We start from the raw sequence: 20,485 nt of genomic DNA, 5'->3' as shown, positions 1-20,485 counted from the left end.
AAGTTGGAAACTGTTTCAGATGTATACTTAGATGTTCAGGGTTTTTTTTTTTTTTCCCCAATATGCTTTGATGCTGCAAAAATCACTTTTAGTAGAGATGCTGACAGAAACATTATTATGACAGGAGCTTCTAATTTTCCAGCCAGCATATTGTTCTCAAAATAATTTTTATTTTATTCATGGACGTTATATCATAGAGATATGAGAGTTTAAACGAGCAAAGTAAAGATTCTTGGTTGTTTCTGTTTTTCTTAGCTTTCAGAATCCATATGTCTCACTCAGATCATTAAATAAATCATACAGTTTCTGCATTTTTAGCTTTTATCATAAGAAGTATAGGCCAATTTTTAAGAAACTAAAATGCCCCTTCTTTTTTTTAATGTTACCTCTTGTAACATAAAGGAAGAGGTTTACATTAAATAAATTACTCTTACACTAGTACACTGAAAGATTCAGACATAATTATGGAGGATGAAGACATATGGCGGCTCTTCTTTCTTTCAATATCTCTGTCACTAAATTTACTTTTATTGATGGCTGAAATATCCTAAACATGGAAGAACAGGATACTTTCTTTATTTTCTTCTTTCTTCTTCCTTCCCTTTCTCTGTTGTTCCTTGCTTATTTCCTTTCTTCCTTCTTTCTCCCCTTCCCCCTTCTCTTTGCCCTCTCCCTCCCTCTCTCCTTTCATGCTGTCTTCATTTCCTTCTTTTCTACCCTTTCCTTTGTATGCTATGAGCAATTGGTATATTTTGGGGGCATTCAAGCATTTGTAAGTGGATCAAAGTAACTGGTTTTCAAGAGAAGGCAGAATAAAAATAATTTGTGGATGATTTTCCTCTGCAACCTCTGCAACCCAATTATCATATATCACTATCTGGGGAAGAGAAAAATGAATGCTTTGAAAAAATTCCTAGGTGATTTTACTACTATCCCTTACATGCTCCACAACTCCAGTTGGGAAACATAATTTTAGAATATTACAATGATACTTTGCATATGTTATGAATGTATCCGCTTATGATCACATATAAACTTGAAAAATTTTGAAACATTCTAAGACGTAATTACAATGAACTGTCCAAAGAAAATTTGAAGATCAAATAGAAATGTGGAATAACCTCTTATTAACGAAAAATCAATTTTGAATATTCCCTCTGTTTAATAAATATGATTTCCATCTTTTCACATTCCATAATTTTTTATGTGCTGGATTGTGTTAGTGTGACACAAATCTTGCCTCGAATGTTTACTGGTAAGTCTGAGCAAGTTATAGGCTTTATTTTAGCTATGTTCTGGTAATGCCTAGCTAAGATTTTATCTCAATCTTTTTAAAAAAATACTATAATACCCTGGTATTCATATTTTTCAAAATAAATTTAAAAATTGATACTAAGTCTTGCCTGACAGTATCTTGTGAGATTGTTTAGTGGGAATTAACTTTACAAAGTCAGATTACCTCTGAATCAACTATGGTCATATCTTATTATTTAAAAACCAGCAACATATTGCAGCTATTGTGACTTCAAAATGCCTTGCTTGAATCAGTTGACACTCTTTATCCTAAACACTTTAGTATGGCACAAATCCAGTGTTAGCTATTAACAAAGGCTATAATATAGGGAACACATAACTAGAACATTTAGAAGTTTACCATTCAGAGAAGGTTTGTAAAGTTTAGAAAAACTATGAAGCCTAAAAAGTAAAAATAGCAGTATCTAGAATATAATATATCTGTGGTATCAATAGGAAAGTAAGTGCACAAAACTTCACTTATTAAGAAAGTCAGAAATTTAAGATAAAGGAACACAATATTATGGAAAATTGAGTCAGGATATCTATAAATCTAATTGAAGATAGTCATTATTATTGATGGGAGTATTATTATACTTTTGATTGTGTTTTACCCAAGGAAGGTGAAGTTTGCACAGCAAGTTGAAGATCACACCTGTACAATTGTCATGAGGATTTTTTTCTTCTATTTTCTTTGTTTCATTCCTGAAAGGAAAATGCATCAATATGACACAATTAATCAGTATAATTTTAATTTGTGTCTTCAAAGAACTGATTATCCAACATGATTGTATCATAATTCACTTTTTATGCTATTGAACAGGAATATAGAACTTCATTATTGAACAAATAGACTATAGTGCAATAGTGTGCATTGACCCTGCTAAACTGTCTGACTAGAGCTGTATAGCTGATGTGATTCATTGAGGGAAAAATTGTCGTAAGTGAAAATAATTTGAAAGGTGATGACTGTCATTCTTAAAATGCTATAACATATACATTTTTCAATGTTTTGAAATGATTATTTATAATATAAACATTTTGAGATAATTCATGATGTGATGGTCAAAATAGTTAACTCCTCACACACATTAAAGAAAACATGGCATTTAAAATGAAATGATGACAATCAGGTTTCTACTCTACACTGCTCAGATTACATGAATATTGTTATTTTCAGTTATAAGATAATAAAAATAAAACGTGAGTTGAGATGCTTTATTATTAATTAAATGAAGGGATTTAAAAAAGATAGAATCAACATATGAAACATATAAATGAACCAGTCATGCTTTGAACTGAATCAGAGGAGAAAATAATTTATTTTTAAAAATTCTTAAATTGTTCTATGGAAGAATAATAATTTTATAGAAGTTCCAAAAATAGAATTTATTCCAATGGGAGATATATAAGTAGATATAAAAGAATTAATGTATGTAAGAATTTTTTAACAAAGCTGTCAAAAGTGGAATAATTCCCTAAGAGGTAATATGGATGTACAGGCTAAAATATCTATGGCAGGTATGCTCTATAAATAATTATGTAGATAGTTGAACAATGTGACATTTAAATGTCTTTATAATCCCTGAATTCTTGACTTACAATGATTCAACTAATTCATTAGTTTTTCCTTTATTAAATATTTGGTTTTGGTTTGTTAGGTGAGAATGGTTTATCTCTTTTACAATCTAATTCACTTGGATTATTTTTCTATTAGAAAATTTACTTCAGTTCTCTGTATTTGGTTACATCATCTTTTTCTATTATTAATATAATTTTCCCACCTTTTATCTCCCTGTCTTACCCTAGATTCAATTAGTTAGGGTCATGAAAGTCAGGATTTATCATGGGAAAAGAATATGTAGTTTCCATTCTACACTATTGAGCCTCTTTTCAGACAATTGATTTGCTGAGCTGAGGGGAATGTCATGCTATTATCTAAATAAACTTCATATTTTACAACAGTCATAACAGAATGTTCAAAGATAATGTGAAAACAAAGAATGCATCCTCCCTATTATACATGCCATTTGGTTTCTCATGTACCACTATTATGAAAAAGGAAATCCTGGCTGGACCCCATGGCTCACACTTGTAATTCAAGAACTTTGTGAGACCCAGCTGGGAGGATTGCCTGAGGCCAGAATTTAGAGACCAGTCTGGGGGAAAAAAAATAAAATACCTGTAGTCCTCACTACTCGGGGAGGCTGAAGCAGGAGAATCGCTTGAACCTAGGAGTTCAAGGCTGCAATAAGCCATGATTATGCCACTGCACTATAGCCTGGGTGAAGCTAAGCATATTAAAAATATTAGAAATGCTACTCTTACATAGATGCTTCTACCATTGACAATAGCTGTTTGACTAATATCAAGTCAACAAAAATAGTGTAAGAAGTAAAAGTTATTGGCTGGGTACCATGGCATTTGCCTGTAATCCCAGCACTTTTTGAGGTTGACGTGGGCAGATCGCTTGAACCCAGATGTTTGAGATCAGCCTGGGCAATGTGATGAAACCTCATCTCTGCAAAAAGTACAAACATTAGCTGGACGTGGTGTTTTGCACCTGTGGTCCCAGCTACTTGGGAGGTTGAGGTGGAAGGATCACATGAGCCTGGGAGGGCGAGACTGAAGTGAGCCATGATTGTGACACTGCATTCCAGCATGGGCAACAGAGCGAGACCCTGTCTCAAAACAAACAAACAAATAAATAAAAGTTATTTCTGTTATTGCATTCATTTGTAGTTTTAAAACGATTTTAAATTCTAACACATACCTATGTTTGTCTTTTGCCATCAGGCAACATTTAAATATGAAATATATAAAGCACTCTGTGCTGAATCCAACCTATTGTGTGTCAGAAAATTGTGTGAATTTTTTTTTCCTAGATGGTGGTAATTAAGTAGTAAGCACTGACACTGATGGAGTAAAGTTTCCTGTATCATGCTTTTTTTAAATTTATTATTATTATTATTATTATTATTATTATTATTATTATTATTTTGAGACAGGTTCTCCTTCTGTCACCTTGGCTGCAGTGCAGTGGTATAATCACGACTTATAGTTATTGTAGCCTCTACCTCCTGCACTTAATCAACCTTTCCACTTCAACCTCCCAAGTATCTAGGACTACAGGTACATGCCACAATGCCTGACTCATATTTGTATTTTTTGTAGAGACAAGATCTCACTATGTTGCCCAGGCTGATCTTAAAACTCCTGCGCTCAAGGGATCCTCCAGCCTCGTCCTTTCCAAGTGCTGGGATAACAGGCATAAGTCACGATGCCCAACCATACCTACCATATCAATAAATGATAGATATACAATATAATGAAGAAAAAAAACACTGAGTCACTGATCAGCTGAATTGATTCATGTTTGAAATGAAGCTGGAATCCGCAAAATGGATGGTAAATACAATGTATACTAGTGCTCAAAAACATTGTCATGAATTTTCGCCTAATTCTTAAGTGATAATTTTAATATGTAATAAATACAAAGTTGTATACATAACCCAAAGTAAATTACAGAAGTATTTGATTTTGTAAATAAAGCCATAATTGTATTATGTAATTTTATGTATGTAAACAAAGGACTACCACTAATTTTAGTGGTCAAATGACAACCTGTTGCAAGGGATTTTGCTCTATTTGGAGTCAAGTAAAAATAAATAAGAAATCATGTTTTTTTAAAAGTCTTTATTATCATAACTATTATTTGGTTTCAACATATGGAAGGAAAAATAGACATCCTAAAGTGCATAATGACAGCTATCATTAATGAAAAATAAAACAGTAGTAATCTGCAGGTAAAGGGAAAATAGAAGCAGGTAAAGATGCTTATTACAAGGGCATCCAAATCAGTAAAGAGGAAGTCAAACTCACTGTTTTCCAATGATGTAATTGTATACCTAGAAAACCCTAAAGACTCATCCAAAAAGCTCCTACATTTGAAAAATGAATTCAGTCAAGTTTCAGGATACAAAATCAATGTACACAAATCAGTAGCACTGCTATATACACCAAAAATGACCAAGCTAAGAATCAAATCAAGAGCTCAACCCCTTTTACAACAGCTGCATAAAAATTAAAATTTTAGGAATAACCTTACCAAGGAGATGAAAGACCTCTACAAGGAAAACTTCAAAACACTGATGAAAGAAATTATAGACAACACAAACAAATGGAAACACATTCCATGTTCATGGATGGATAGGATCAGTATTGTGAAAATGGCCATACTCCCAAAAGCAATCTATAAATTCAATGCAATTCCCATAAAAATACCATCATTATTGTTCACATAACTAGAAAAAAAGAATCCTAAAATTCATATGGAACCAAAAAAGAACCTACATAGACAGAGCAAGATTAAGCAAAGGAACAAATCTGGAGGCATCACATTATCTAACTTCAAACTACACTACAAGGCTATAGTTACCAAAACAGCATGATACTGTTCTAATAACGGGCATTAGACCAATGGAACAGAAGAGAGAACCCAGAAATAAAGCCAAATAAAGCAAACTGATCTTTGAGAAAGGAAACACAAACATAAAGTGGGGAAAGGACACCTTATTCAACAAATGGTACTGGAATAATTGGCAAGCCACATGTAGAAGAATAAAGCTGGATCCTTATCTCTCACCTCATGCAAAAATCAGCTCAAGATGGATGAGAGACTTAAATCTAAGACCTGAAATCACAAAAAATCTAGAAGATAACATGAGAAAAACTCTTCTAGACATTGACTTTGGCAAAGAGCTCATGACCAAGAACACAAAAGCAAATGTAACAAAAATAAATAGATGAGGCCAGACACAGTGGCTCATGTCTGTAATCCCAGCACTTTGGGAGGCTGAAGCGGGCAGATCACCTGAGGTCAGGAGTTTGAAACCAGCCTGACCAATATGGCAAAACCCTGTCTCTACTAAAAATATAAAAATTAGCCAGGCGAGGTGGTGGACACCTGTGATCCCAGCTACATAGGAGGCTGAGGCAGGAGAATTCCTTGAACCCTGGAGGCAGAGGTTGCAGTGAGCTGAGATAGTGCCATTGAACTTCAGCCTGGGTGACAGAGCGAGACTTTGTCCCAAAAAATAAACAAACAAACAAATAAGTAGATGGCACCTAATTAAACTTAAAAGCTTCTGCACAGCAAAAGAAATAATTCACAGAGTAAACAGACAACACATGGAATGGGAGAAAAATCTTCAAAACTACGCATCCAACAAGGGACCATTAACCAGAATCTACAAGGAAGTCAAATAAATCAGCAAGAAAAAACAAATAATCCCATCAAAGTGGGCAAAGGACATGAATAGACAATTCTCAAAGGAAGATATACGAGTGGCCAAGAAACGTATGAAAAAATGTTCAACATCATTAATCATCAGGGAAATGCAATCAAAGCCACAATGAGATATCATCTTACTCCTGCAAGAATGTCCATAATTAAAAAACCAAAAAATAACAGATGTAGGCATTGATGTGATGAAAAGGGAACACTTTTACACTGCTGGTGGGAAAGTAAACTGGTACAATCACTATGGAAAACAGTGTGAAGATTTCTTAAAGAACTAAAAGTAGGACCACCATTTGATCCAGGAATTCCACTACTAGGTATCTACCCAGAGGAAAATAAGTCATTATATGAAAGAGACACTTGCACATCCATGTTTATATCAGCACGATTCACAATTGCAAAAATATAGAACCAGCCTATATGTCCATCAGCCAACAAGTGGATAAAGAAAATCTGATAGATAGATAGATAGATAGATAGATAGATAGATAGACAGACAGACACTAAATATATGTAGTGATATATAGGTATATAATATATAAATGATTTATATATATATAAAATGTATTATGTATACCGTGTATACTGCTCTGCCAAAAAAAGGAACAAAATAATGGCATGCATATATATAGTGTAATACATATACCATGTATACTGCTCTGACAAAAAAAAAGGAACAAAATAATGCCATTCAGAGCAACCCAGATGGAGTTGGAGACCATTGTTCTAAGTAAAGTAACTCGGGAATGGAAAGCCAAACATCGTATGCTCTCACTTATAAGTAGGAGTTATGAGGATGAAAAGGCATAAGAATAATATAATGGACTTTGGGTACTCAGGGGAAGGGTGGGAGATATGTGTGGAATAAAAGACTGCACATTGGATACAATGTACACAGCTCAGGTAATGGGTGCACCAATATCTCAGAAATCACCACTAAAGAACTTTTCCATGCAACCAAACACCACCTGTTCTTCCAAAACTATTGAAATATTAAAATGCACACATATGTTTATTGTGGCACTATTCACAATAGCAAAGACTTGGAATCAACCCAAATGTCCATCAATGATAGACTGGATTAAGAAAATGTAGTACATATACACAATGGAATACTATGCAGCCATAAAAAAGGATGAGTTCATGTCCTTTGCAGGGACATGGATGAAGCTGGAAACCATCATTCTCAGCACACTATCACAAAAACAGAAAATCAAACACTGCATGTTCTCACTTACAGGTGAGACTTGAACAATGAGAACACTTGGACACAGGGCTGGGAACATCACACACTGGGCCCTGTCGGAGGGTTGGGGGCTGGCAGAGGGAAAGCATTAGGAGAAATACCTAATGTAAATGATGAGTTGATGGGTGCAGCAAACCAACATGACACATGTATACCTATGTAACAAACCTGCATGTTGTGCACATGTACCCTAGAACTTAAATTATAATAGTAATAAAAAAAGAACTTTACGAATTCCATGAACTCTTCTTTGTGCTTTTCCTTTTCTTGTTTTCTGTTTTTTTTTTTTTTTTTTTTCCCATTACTCTCTTTCCTGAAGAAACCATTTTCTAGGGTGAAGCAGAGCAAGTATGAATCAAAAGTGGAAGCAGGTGAGATCTTTGGCCACCCAATAACTTTTTCATAGTGAATTCTGTGAATTCTGCATATTTATTAAATACAACAAACAAATAAGTAAAAATGTATTAGTTCATAGATCCTTGAATATTACTTATTACAATTTCATATTTAGCTTAAAGGTGTCTGAGGCATATTCATTTTGAAATATTGATTTAGGCAACTAGGTTTAGTCCCAATAATTCTGGAGAAAACTTTAAACTGGAATAACTCACTTGTGATTATCAGCACATAGTTCAGTTAATCTGCAGTTACTAAGGGAAAAGTACAGTGCAAGTATCGGGGAGCTACAAATGACCTCCGAGAAGCAATGATGATGATGACGATATTGAAGAATAAATCGTGTTTTGTAAGATATTTCAAGGTGAGTACTAGCTAAGGTCAGTCTTGATGTGCAATTCCACTGTAGTTTATTCCCAGGAAATTATTTTCATAAAAATTCAGAAGCTTGGGAAGTGATAAAGGCAAAGAAGTTTGTGAATTGGTTTAAGAGGACATTTAAACATTGAAAATTAGGAACAAACTCTGGAATGATAAAATGATGCTGGAGACATCTAGCAGCACTTAGAAAGAGATAAAAATGATGGCAATTATCAAATTTTAAAAATAAAAGAATGTTTTTTTTATTTTTGTGAAATTACTGAGAAATTTGTAATAGCTGGATAATATATTCTAGCAGTGCAGATCCTCTCTAACAAATAATGGAGTTAGCAGAGTGAATCTCAGCAGTGTTGAAAGGAAGACGATTGTAGGGACTGCAGTGATTGAGTCATCTCAGAAAGGCATGAAGATAAAGAATTCTGAATAGAAGACCACCCCACCATTACCTCCACTTACTGTAAGCCTGTTGGCAAACATAAAAATTAAGAAATCAGCTATCAAGTGAAATGATAAAAAATGTGCCAGAGTCATGTAACAGAAAGCGAATTAACATTTCTTGGTGTTAATTATACCTATTAATACAACTCTGTTGTAAAAGTCTCTACTCTTTATTTTAGATATCTCAAGAGTGCAAGGAAAAGGAGCTATGTTGGTGAAACTAACTACCTGGTAAAAATTATTTTTAAAAACTTTACTGAAAATGGTGCTTCATTAATATGAATCAATAATGCAATTTGACTGCTGAAAAGGCTAATGCATACTCAAACTTCATTAATTAAACCAGAACATCGAATCACAGGAAACAGTGATTTGATTGTACTTGAGTTTATTAAAAGTTAGTTTAAAATATATGTATCTCAAGGATTTGCACTTCGAGCAAATAAAATCTATGCTAGACTGCATAAGAAAAGAGGAGATTTGAAATCATTCAATAAGCAAAGCGTTTTCTCCTAGTGATTTTCGGTTGAGATACTTTGCCTAGCATTGCCTGAAATGCTTTTTTCCTGAGATCTTCTCACGATAGCCCTTTCTAATCATTCAGGTTTCAGCTGTAATCTCACCTCCCTGTAGATGAATGCTTTGGTTATTCTCTGTACCTAACGCTTCTCTCTCTCAAGGCAACACTTTCCCGTCATCTTGTTTATTTATTTTCACAGTAATAAACATCATTTTATGTTTATATATCTGCATATACTTCATCCAGAGAATATGCTTCATGGTTCAAGAAAATGTCTCTGTACTGATTATTTCCGTATTTCTAGCCAAACTATACCTGACACACAGAAAAACATTGATGTACATGAATTAAGTATATTTTAATATATTGAGAATATTTGGACTAGAGAAGTTTAAAGTAAAATGCAATAGTTTTATGGAAATAGTATGTATTGTTTTAAAATACAGAGTGATAAATAGTTTGAATTTGAAAAAGGGCATATTTCACTTCAGTGCAAGAAACAGCTTCCATACAACTGAAATATCATTCAATGAATGAAGTTGCCTGATTCAGAAAGAAGTGTGCAAACTTTATGTGGAAACTACATGCTCACCTGTTAATTAAATTGTAAAGGTTTAGAATGGTTTAGATGGCCTATAAGAGCCCTCCAAACTCTTAGACCTTATTGTGATATAATCTATAATTTGTTATACATTTTATTTCAAGAAGAAATTATTAAAATGTTACTTAGTAGCATATGTCTCCCCCTATGATTCCTACTAACTTTATATCTGCATTTTTTAGAGCAGGTTGTTCCAAAAAATTTTGAGAAAAAAAAACAAAACTAGTTTTTTTTTACATAATGAGGTATATAAACATTGCAATCAACCCAACCAATCTAGAACAAATTCTAGAGCCAACTGCATTATTAACAAAAATTATTAACCAAAATACTGTGGCATATATGACTGTTCTCCCTCATACTATACTTAGTTTTTTACTTTTAAAACTTAGAACTATAGATAGCTCTGTTACTTAGAAATTAAACTATTTTTTTTAATCCATTTATATTTCTTGTTGCTATTGCCTTCTGAGGAATACATATAAATGTTACATCTGCTCTACTAAATGTAAATAATTATGAGGTATTTTGTCTATTTTCAAATATTTTGTTTGGATTTCCAAATGTACTGTTATTAATCAGGATTATTTCTGTTGTAATAACAGAAAATTACCTACAACTATTTTAAGCATTGAAAAAACAGAACTTATTGCCTCATGTACCTAAAAATCTCTGAGAAGGACCTAGCTTTATAATAGCTGAATTCAGGGGCTCACTCTTTGTCTCCCCATTGCCCGATTTGGTGTTCTCTTTTGTTGGCTTCAACCTAATGCAGGCTCTTTCCCTGGAAATTACAAAATTATGTACCACCAGCGTAACCGTTCCACTAAAAGCGAATTCACTAAATGTAACAGTTCTAGCAATTCCACATCATAGCCTTTCATTGGCCCACATTGGGTTGAATGCCTTTTTCTGGGAAGATTCAAGCCCGAGATACTCTCCGATCATCTCCAAAGTAATACCATCCACTGACAATTCGGGATAGGGGGAAATTGCTCTCAAAAAGAAAAAAAAAATACTCTATTACTAGAAGAAGGGTAGATTCTTTATGGTAAGTAAAAAAATAGTCATTTATTACAGGTCCTCTTCTTCCTGCATTTGGGAAATTGGTGAATAATTCCAAGGTTACCTTACTCAAGGATTCACAACCATGCTTTTGAAATTCTGTTCTTCATCCTTCTCATTTTAATTCTTCATTCTAAATTAGTTCCTCATTTTACTATTTCCTGATATAATCTCCCTCTCATTATGCATTGGCTCTATTTTATTGCCCATTTGTGGTTTCATCATGTGTTTCTTGATGCACAGTAAATGTTACCACACAGCCATATAAAATTGGAGGAGAATTTTCTGTTGGCTTTCTGTTACCTTTCTGAGAAACCAACATGTCATTGACTGTTAAAGGCTAGGGCTGAATTTTAAGCTCATTATCTTAGAGTAAACTTTAAAATATTCCTCAGATGCTTTTTCTTACATTGTTAGCTAGAAATCATCACTCAGTTCATTTTATGTGTTCATTGTACAAATACTTTATATTAGAGTTGTTCTCATGTAAAATATTTTGTATATACAGAAAACAGTTTATCTTGAGAAGACAGAGAGAGAGAAAAAAAGATTTAATCTAGATATATCAAGATACACATGATAGCTAATTACTAAGATATCATGTTAAAATTATTAAGTTACAGGGACATCTCTTAAACCTCTGAGGAATATTGTAGATCTGTATTGTAGACCCCATTAAAGTGGAATACAATATACTCCACAGAAAATTTATTTTTAGGCATTGCTTTCTCTCACCACTCTTTTTCAGCAAACTCTGAATTAGGGACAAACAAACAAAAACCCCAAACTCTGCTCATCTCTATCCTCACAGCCTCTGCCCACACAGTCTGTTTTCTCTCTATCTGCACCTTCATTGCCCCGAATCTTCACACGCCTGTCAGGACTTGGTAGAATCTGTTCTCTGTTTCCAACTGGTACTCTTGAGAAGAAGAAACTTTTTGGTTGCAATGATTTAAAAAACAATAAACAAAAGAACTTCACCTGGTTTTATCACTAGATTTCATAATATTTTAGAATACTTTCAAGCTTGGGAGTTTCATGGTATGTGTTCTTCAGAAAAATGTATTAAGATGTCAAGTGAAATGACAGGTACTAACTACAACTAAGAAATTACATTTAGAAAATCTGCCATCTTACCTCTATGAGGTATATTCTGTTTCCAAACAGATAGCATAAAATCACAGTTGAGATTCCGGAGTTAGAGTGTAGGAATACAAAAGAGTTATTCATGTATTATGCACTTCAGTTGCCTTACCTGTAACATCAAAATGCTGTGAATGAATGTACCTCATAGGATTCTCAAGAGTAAATGGTGTAATGCATGACACATATTAAACACAATAGTTCTAGTTTTAAATATTTCTTATCTGAAATCAACACCCAACTGATTATTGCTCCATCTCATGAACATTCCTGGCAAAAAATTTTAAGAGATAGTATTAAATATTTCCTCTTTATGTTTCCTCTGAAATGACTCTTATTTTTGACATTAAAAATGTTGATTTTTCTAAAATGGGTTGGTTTCTTCAACATACTTTATTATTGGCTTGGCATCCGAAATTGAATTCATGCTCAGTATTCTATAATTTTCTTGATTTGACATAGAGTCTTTCTCATGTTTAAGGACTATAATTTTAATCTTTCCAACCTCTGCCACATCAGTTGTTCATAAAGGCAAGATTGGGTAACAGTTACTCAGTGACATCCTTAAGATCATCCAGTACAGTCAATGAGTGCTGACCCATTCCAATGGGGCTATATGATTTGGTTTATTCAGCTTTCTTTTGTGCTTGCAAAGCACATGTTATTTATTTCTATGTCATTAACTATCATATTTTATTTTAATTATTTATATGACTTATTGTTGTTTTGACTCTGTCTTGAGGATTTTTTCCATTCCTTTATTTCGTTATCATTGCTCTCTAATTTCTATCTCTCAGAACACACACACACGCACGCGCACACACACACACCAGATCCAAAACATATTAAGGAGTTGATATTTAGAGAGCGAGTCTGTATAATATTAAGTACAATTTGATAAAGAATCGTGAGCTTGACAATAAAAACTCTCCTTAACAAATTGCTTACGGAGGCTAAAATTAAGCATTCTGTTGCCATTTTTGCCCTCTCAAATCTTCTCCTTAATCTCAAAATTATCAACAATATATTGAACCATCCTCATTTTGGTGAGATAACAACAAACAAAAGCAAACATTTGTTGGATGACTATCAGAGTATCATCGGACTAGATACTGAACTGGAGAGAAGTGAATTTGGACAAGGTTGAGTTATTGGGAACTACAATTTTGCTTTGAATCAAATAAAAGGAAGCAGTGAATGAAGGTGGCCGGAGAGTTTACTGAGCATACTTAGGTAAAGAAAAGGGCTTGCTGGCTGGGCGCGGTGGCTCAAGCCTGTAATCCCAGCACTTTGGGAGGCCGAGACGGGCGGATCACAAGGTCAGGAGATCGAGACCATCCTGGCTAACATGGTGAAACCCCGTCTCTACTAAAAATACAAAAAACTAGCCGGGCGAGGTGGCGGGCGCCTGTAGTCCCAGCTACTCCGGAGGCTGAGGCAGGAGAATGGCGTGAACCCGGGAGGCGGAGCTTGCAGTGAGCTGAGACCCGGCCACTGCACTCCAGCCTGGGCGACAGAGCGAGACTCCGTCTCAAAAAAAAAAAAAAAAAAAAAAAAAGAAAAGGGCTTGCTGCAAAATTCCAATCAAATTGTTTTATTTGCATTCTTGATATTCCATTTAGATAGGATTGTTTCAAGTACAGACCTATGTATCTTAAGCATAAGAGAGTAGCCCAGAGGGAAGGAATCAAGGGAGTAACTGTGAATAAAACATTTGTGAAAACTTACAAATTCCTTATAGAATGCTTCTTGAATAATTTTGTGCTTTATATATTTGAGTTTTTATATAACTTTTCATAATTAACGAGATTCCTGGACTTGTATTATTTGCATTTGCTACTTATTTAGGTTTTGCCTTAGTTCAGCACTGGGCAGCTAGTTCCTGCAGGGTTCTGATGAGCCAAAATCTATACAACATAAAAACATTTTTTCCCTTTAATATTATTGACTAATTTAGGTTATATTAATATAATATAAACCTAGTTCCACATTTTAAAGTAGATATTTGTGAAAATGTTTCTAGGTTTAAAATTTTTGTAATTGCCAGCATGAAACTACAGATCCCTCAAATCATAATATGAAACCCTGTCAAAGACTAATCAACATAGATACACTATAAGTAAGACCTCTCAGAAATTGTGCTTGAGTGAAAAGCATTAAAATGAGGTTTTAAATTTCATGCTGGCATATTTAACAGGAAAACAAGTATTATGAATGTCCTCTTATGTACCAGTACAGAAGAAGTGTCACAAAGGTAACAGTGAGAGACAGGACTAGCTGGATTTTCTAGACTAAGAATCCTTAAGCCTAGCTGGGAAGGTGACCGCCTCCACCTTTAAACACAGGGCTTGAAACTTAGCCCACACCCAACCAATCACAGAGCTCACTAAACTAGTAATTAGGCAAAAACAGGAGGTAAAGAATAGCCAATCATCTATTGCCTGAGAGACAAGTGGGAGGGACAAGGATCACGATATAAACCCAGACATTGGAGCCCTCAAGGGCAACCCCCTTTGGGTCCCCTACCCTAATATGGGAGCTCTGTTTTCACTCTATTAAATCTTGTAACTGCACTCTTCCAGTCCATGTTTTGTTATGGCTCAAGCTGAGCTTTCCCTCGCCATCCACCACTGCTGTTTGCCGCCTTGGCAGAACCGCCACTGACTTCCATCCCTCTGGATCGGGCAGGGTGTCCACTGTGCTCCTGATCCAGTGAGGTGCCCATTGCCACTCCAGATGGACTAAAGGCTTGCCATTGTTCCTGCACACCCAAGTACCTGGGTTTGTCCTAATTGAGCTGAACGCTAGTCACTGGGTTCCATGGTTCTCTTCTGTGACCCACAGCTTCTAATAGAGCTATAACACTCACCGCATGGCCCAAGATTCCATTTGTTGGAATCTATGAGGCCAAGAACTCCAGGTCAGAGAACACAAGGCTTGCCACCATCTTGGAAGTGACCCGCAGCCATTTTGGAAGCGGCCTGCCACCATCTTGGGAGCTCTGGGAGCAAGGACCCCCAGTAACGACAGAGCTATTGAAGTAAGAATCTATTTCTAACTCAGGTGAGAACCTGTCCTTTTCTCTTCCCAGGAAATGACAACTACCACCATATTTGAAAATTAGTGGAATATCCAAGTAGGATTTATTAAAAGGGTGGTGTATCTTCCAGCTTATAAAGTAAGTTGGAACAACAAAGTAAAATGGTTGAGGTAGGAGTGGGAATTTTTCTCATTGTAACACAGACACACACATACACACACACACTTTAGGGAGACATTTACTTACAGTTCTCTAGAGGGATGGAAGATAAAAGTTGGTGCCTGATACACATTTGGAAAAAGAGGGTGGCTGATTACCTTTTCTAATTACAAAATTTAAAGGAGTAAGCTGAAATTCAGAGCTTATCAGAACGAAGGATGTTCTCACAGTAGATGAGAGCTATCTGAATCAGAGCAACATTAAAGGGATTTGCCTAAAAGGTATAGGAATGTGGTTAAGAAGGGAACAGAGAAAGGCTGAATGAATTGAACATCACAAAATCAGGGACTGATGGGGAACTTATATATGACCAACCAAGGGAAAAATGCATCCCTTATTTTATTAAAAGTATCTCAGAAGAGCATGCTTTAAGACAGAGTTAGCTTTAAAGACCTGCAAAGCACAGAGAAATTCAATACCAAATAATATCAGTCACTTGAAAATAAAATTCCTGTCTTTTACCTCTTTTCTCATTAATCCCCTACTTCCTTTAATCCTGGAGCAGCTTAAGGCAGCCTAGTGAGAGATGGAGAAGAATACAGATATAGGCAAAAAATAGAAAATATATCATGCATTCAGCCATTTCCTTCTGCAAACTTCCCCTCTGGAAGGCTTGATCTGTTAAAAAGGACACGATTTATTTCAAACAAAGTTCTTGAGAGAGATCCTTCTCAGTTGAGTGAAAACAGAAGAGCAACCAAAAGAGTTGAAGAACCTGTTGAAAATTCCATCTAAGGCAGGAAAGTTCCATTCTTACAGAGCAGGTTAAAATGAGTAGGAGAAAGAAGGAAATGGATTTGTTTTCTGACTGCACTCTGAAAACCTGATCCCGATTTGTTCAATAAAATATAGCTACAAAAATTAAAATCACAAAGCATTAACAAACGTTTATTTTTCTGAGAAAGGAAAATCTAAAAGATCAAACATCTAACATAAAATTTCTTAATTTATAGAAAAACAGTTGATTCTACATAAATAAATTTTCTTAATTTGAGGCATCTTCCCAGAAAGAATATTAGGAAATACACAATTAATTGAAATGTCAACAAGCCTTAACATTGTGAAAATTGGAATGTAAATGAAATTATCAGCAATTAATTTTCTGTCATTATCTAACAGTCCCCAATACTGACTATATTATTTTTGTGTTAACATTAAAAAATACATGTCTGTGGAAAAAGTGATTAATGATTGAATAGATGGATAGGTGAATAGCTAGATAAATGCAAGGGTAAATAAAAGAAAATGTTTCTGAAGTTTGAGAAAGGTACCTGAATAAACTTACTTGGCAGTGGTTACATTATTTTTATTCACATATAAAATAATGTGACCCAATAATTTTATGATCTGAGCTGATGGAAACAGTATGGATGAAAATAGCTAAATTTGAATAAATTTATGAATACTATATTTGAATCTGCTTAGAGTATTTAATGCAGCTAATTTATCACTATAGACACTTTTTCTTATTTTCTGAGATTAATATGAATTTGTGCTGCTGCGAAAGCAGAGGGGAAATAAATTCTTCCTTTATTCAACCTTCCATACTGGCTGAGCAGAGAAATAGGAGCTACAGGAGGGATTCCTTGCAGAATTCAGAGTAGGATCTCTCAAGAGAGAATACCGGGTGTTCTTGTGGAGAATGACAGATCATTGTTTACATTCATCACTGACTCCATGGCTTACTCCTGGACAAGTGGCAGGAAGTATACACAAGGGAATGAATGTGTGAAACTTAGTTTTAAAAGGTTATCAAAAAGGAAATAAATGAAAAACATGAAAGCAGAAGTGCCTTTTCCATATTCAATCCTTCACTTGAGCTCACTATTTTTTTTTAAAGTGAAATAATTAGAAAAATGCCATATCTAGATATAAAAATGGAGGAACACAATTTTTTTACAAAAAAATTTAATGGGAATTTTAAAAAATATGAATATTGTTGTTTTGAATTAAGTGAGAATATCAAATAAAAAGCACTGTAATAACATGCTATGTTAACACTTATTTAAACTATCATTAATAGAAATAATTTCACAAGCATTAAGTATATCCAACTAACATTCATTTTTTCAACCTTTTGGAAAGTGCTTTAAGATGGATTCGCTAATTTTAAAGATATTTTATTTTGAAAATTTGCTAAATATGTTGTTCTGAGGTACCTTTTAACATTAGTAACTATTGATTTCACACTGGCTACCAGTCTACTGTTTACTTGACTACATTTTGGCTTATGTACTTTTTTTAGTTACAGGAATCTCAAGGGCTGGAATTTGTTTTTAAATTTCATGCTTTTCTATTTGAAGTAAATATATAAGTAAAGAAAATAGAGCAAAGATTAACTAACCAAACACTGTGTTTGATGAAAACTGTCAGATGGCAAGGAAAATTGGTGTAAGAGCAAATAAATGTATGCATACCTGCAGGCTCCAGGAGACACATCAGTATTTTTACACAATAGATAGTGTATTGAATACACAGTAGGAGTCCTAGTACTCACTCAGGCTTGCCTATTATCAGATGAGTGTGGTAGGTGTATGACAGGTTCAGCCTAATCACAAGAATGAAATTTAAATATAAAGGCGTATTTCAATTCCTCTCAGAGATGCAGTGTGGCAGTTGGAGAGCAGAGCAGGAGCAACACAGGTGAAGAAGTAAGTGACTCTTGGCAATTAATCACACATGTCAAAGAACAGTCAGGAGGCTCTGTTGCATTTGACAAAACAAGGAATTCCTTATACCCCTGAAGAAGAGGGCCTCCAGGTCCTCTTGTCCTGGTAACTATGTTTGTTTTAATCTGAGTGGCACTAGGATGAGACACTAAATGGAAAAATAGAAATTCAATAAATATAAAGTAATTCATGACATTGTATAATCATATTGTTGATTTTGCTATACCTTTAATATTCAGTAAAAACAGCAATAAGCAATCTTAATATATATATATAGAATTACAAAGAGTGTATTTTCTTCTGTTTGCTTTGGCATTTTGGCTCATTTTTACACATGTGCTTTTACTGTATGATAGTTGGAGGCATGTGGAGGCTTCTGATACATCCCCATCTGTGCCTACTACTATTCTGTTGACTCTCTCATTCCTGCTCTCTCTTTGGTCCTCACATTGCTAAAACCCCTGAATCACCATTTACTACTCACTCTCTCCTGTACCTTGCCTCTCATCTGTTCATACTTACACCAGAATTGTTTGTGAAGTATCTTTCTATTCCTGCCCTTTTCCTGGTTCCCAGTTTCTGCTTTTCTACATCTCTTCCACAAAATTACAAGAATTATTTTCTAATGTAGACCTAGTCATACCATTTTTTTCTTAAAGAAAATCCTTGAATATAAGCACAAGAGAATCAGATTTGGGTATTTAAGAGATGTTGTAAAAGCATTCTTTGATATGAATATATTATATAAAACCAAAGAGAATCTATATTATCATCTAACTTGCAAGCTTGTCCAACCTGCCTTATATTTTGTTTTTGTTCTGTTTTTAATTTTTTTTTTTTATTTTATTTTAGGCTTTCAGCAGCCTGAAGCCATGGTTTTTAATTTCTTGCTCCAATGATAAGTGGAAAACAGGGATGAGGAGTGGGTTTTACTGGCCCAACCAGAAACAAAAAGTAAGAACCCATGACAGTATTATCTCCCATGGATTCCCTGAATATGTTTTATTTTAAATAAAAACAATATCTTTTATGTGTTTTGTATATATAGGCTTAAAGGAAGTGCTTCAGCCTATTCACTGTTTGTCTCTAATAAAAATGCATTCTTTTGGTAATGAGATGCCCACTCCCATGCCCAATTCAATACATGACACAATCTTAATGGCAATGTGTACAGCTTCTTTAAGACTTTCCAGGATCTTTTCCAACCTTCTTTCCTAGCTCATAATGTTGCAAATTCTCTTTATCCTATGCCCTGCCTCCAGTCTGCTAAAGCCATATTAGATGCCAATCTTTTCCCAGAGAAGTTTGTGCATTTTCAAGAATTTTTTTCCATTTTACTTATTATTCCTTCTGCCTGAAATTTTCTTCTCTTTCTTGTCTGATTGATGAATTCCTATTTGTTCTTTGGGAGAATTCAAGCTTTATGTGTGTGAAGATGTACCTAACCTCACTGAGGAAATGAATTGTTCTGTCTGGGATATGGTATTAGAACAATCTGAATATATACAACAACTATCAATTATACACTAGGTGTTTTTTAGCTTTCTTGGCTTCCTGATAAATGGTGAACTTTCTTAGACTATATTTTCCATGGGTTGTATTTTATTTCGTATTTTATTCATAATCTTTAGTGAGCCCCTGAGTATTTCTTAAGTCTTCAACAAACGTTTATTCAATGAATGCAAGGAGGAATCTGAGACATAAGAGTTGGTCGCCATAACTTCAAATTTTTAGAAAAATGTTTCTTTTATATATTTGTATAATCTAAGATCCTATTTGAATTTTAAATATCATTTTCTTGATATGTCAGTATAATTACTGCCTTTATTTCTTACCTCTTCCAATCATCCCCACATAAGATACACGTTCAAATACACATTCCTGAATTCCTGAATTATTTCTTTCAGAGATTGGAATTGTTCCTAGGTAGGAAGAATTCCCAAGGAGGGAAAAACTGTAAAATGCAAATTTGGACCTTGACTATTCAATCTTCTCCCCACTCATCCTCTAAAAACTTATGTCGTCAGAACTTTTATAATGGAAAATAAGCATAGGATTGGGCGGGAACAAAACAAAACACAGACAATTATGCCTAGCACTAGAAATAAATAAAAGTTTGACACATAAATGATTTTCAAGAGACATACATGTTATCTCATAGTTTTCTTAAAC

The 20,485-nt window shown here is 34.4% G+C and overlaps 1 long non-coding RNA gene across 2 annotated transcripts in view; it reads left to right on the top strand.

The window, feature by feature from the left end:
- Positions 1-15,333: 15,333 nt before the first annotated feature.
- Positions 15,334-20,485, top strand: part of LOC105486208 (uncharacterized) — a 67,463-nt gene continuing 62,311 nt past the window's right edge. Inside the window, exons 1-3 of one of the 2 annotated variants that reach the window (XR_011620540.1) lie at positions 15,334-15,448; positions 18,245-18,295; positions 19,166-19,267. This is a non-coding gene — a long non-coding RNA (uncharacterized lncRNA). The remainder of the gene's footprint in view (positions 15,449-18,244; positions 18,296-19,165; positions 19,268-20,485) is intronic. The other variant, XR_011620541.1, reaches the window with a different exon arrangement.

This window comes from Macaca nemestrina, chromosome 3 (assembly GCF_043159975.1).
Source record: "Macaca nemestrina isolate mMacNem1 chromosome 3, mMacNem.hap1, whole genome shotgun sequence".
NCBI classification, from domain to species: Eukaryota; Metazoa; Chordata; class Mammalia; order Primates; family Cercopithecidae; genus Macaca; species Macaca nemestrina.
This window is presented reverse-complemented; position numbering and strand designations above follow the sequence as displayed.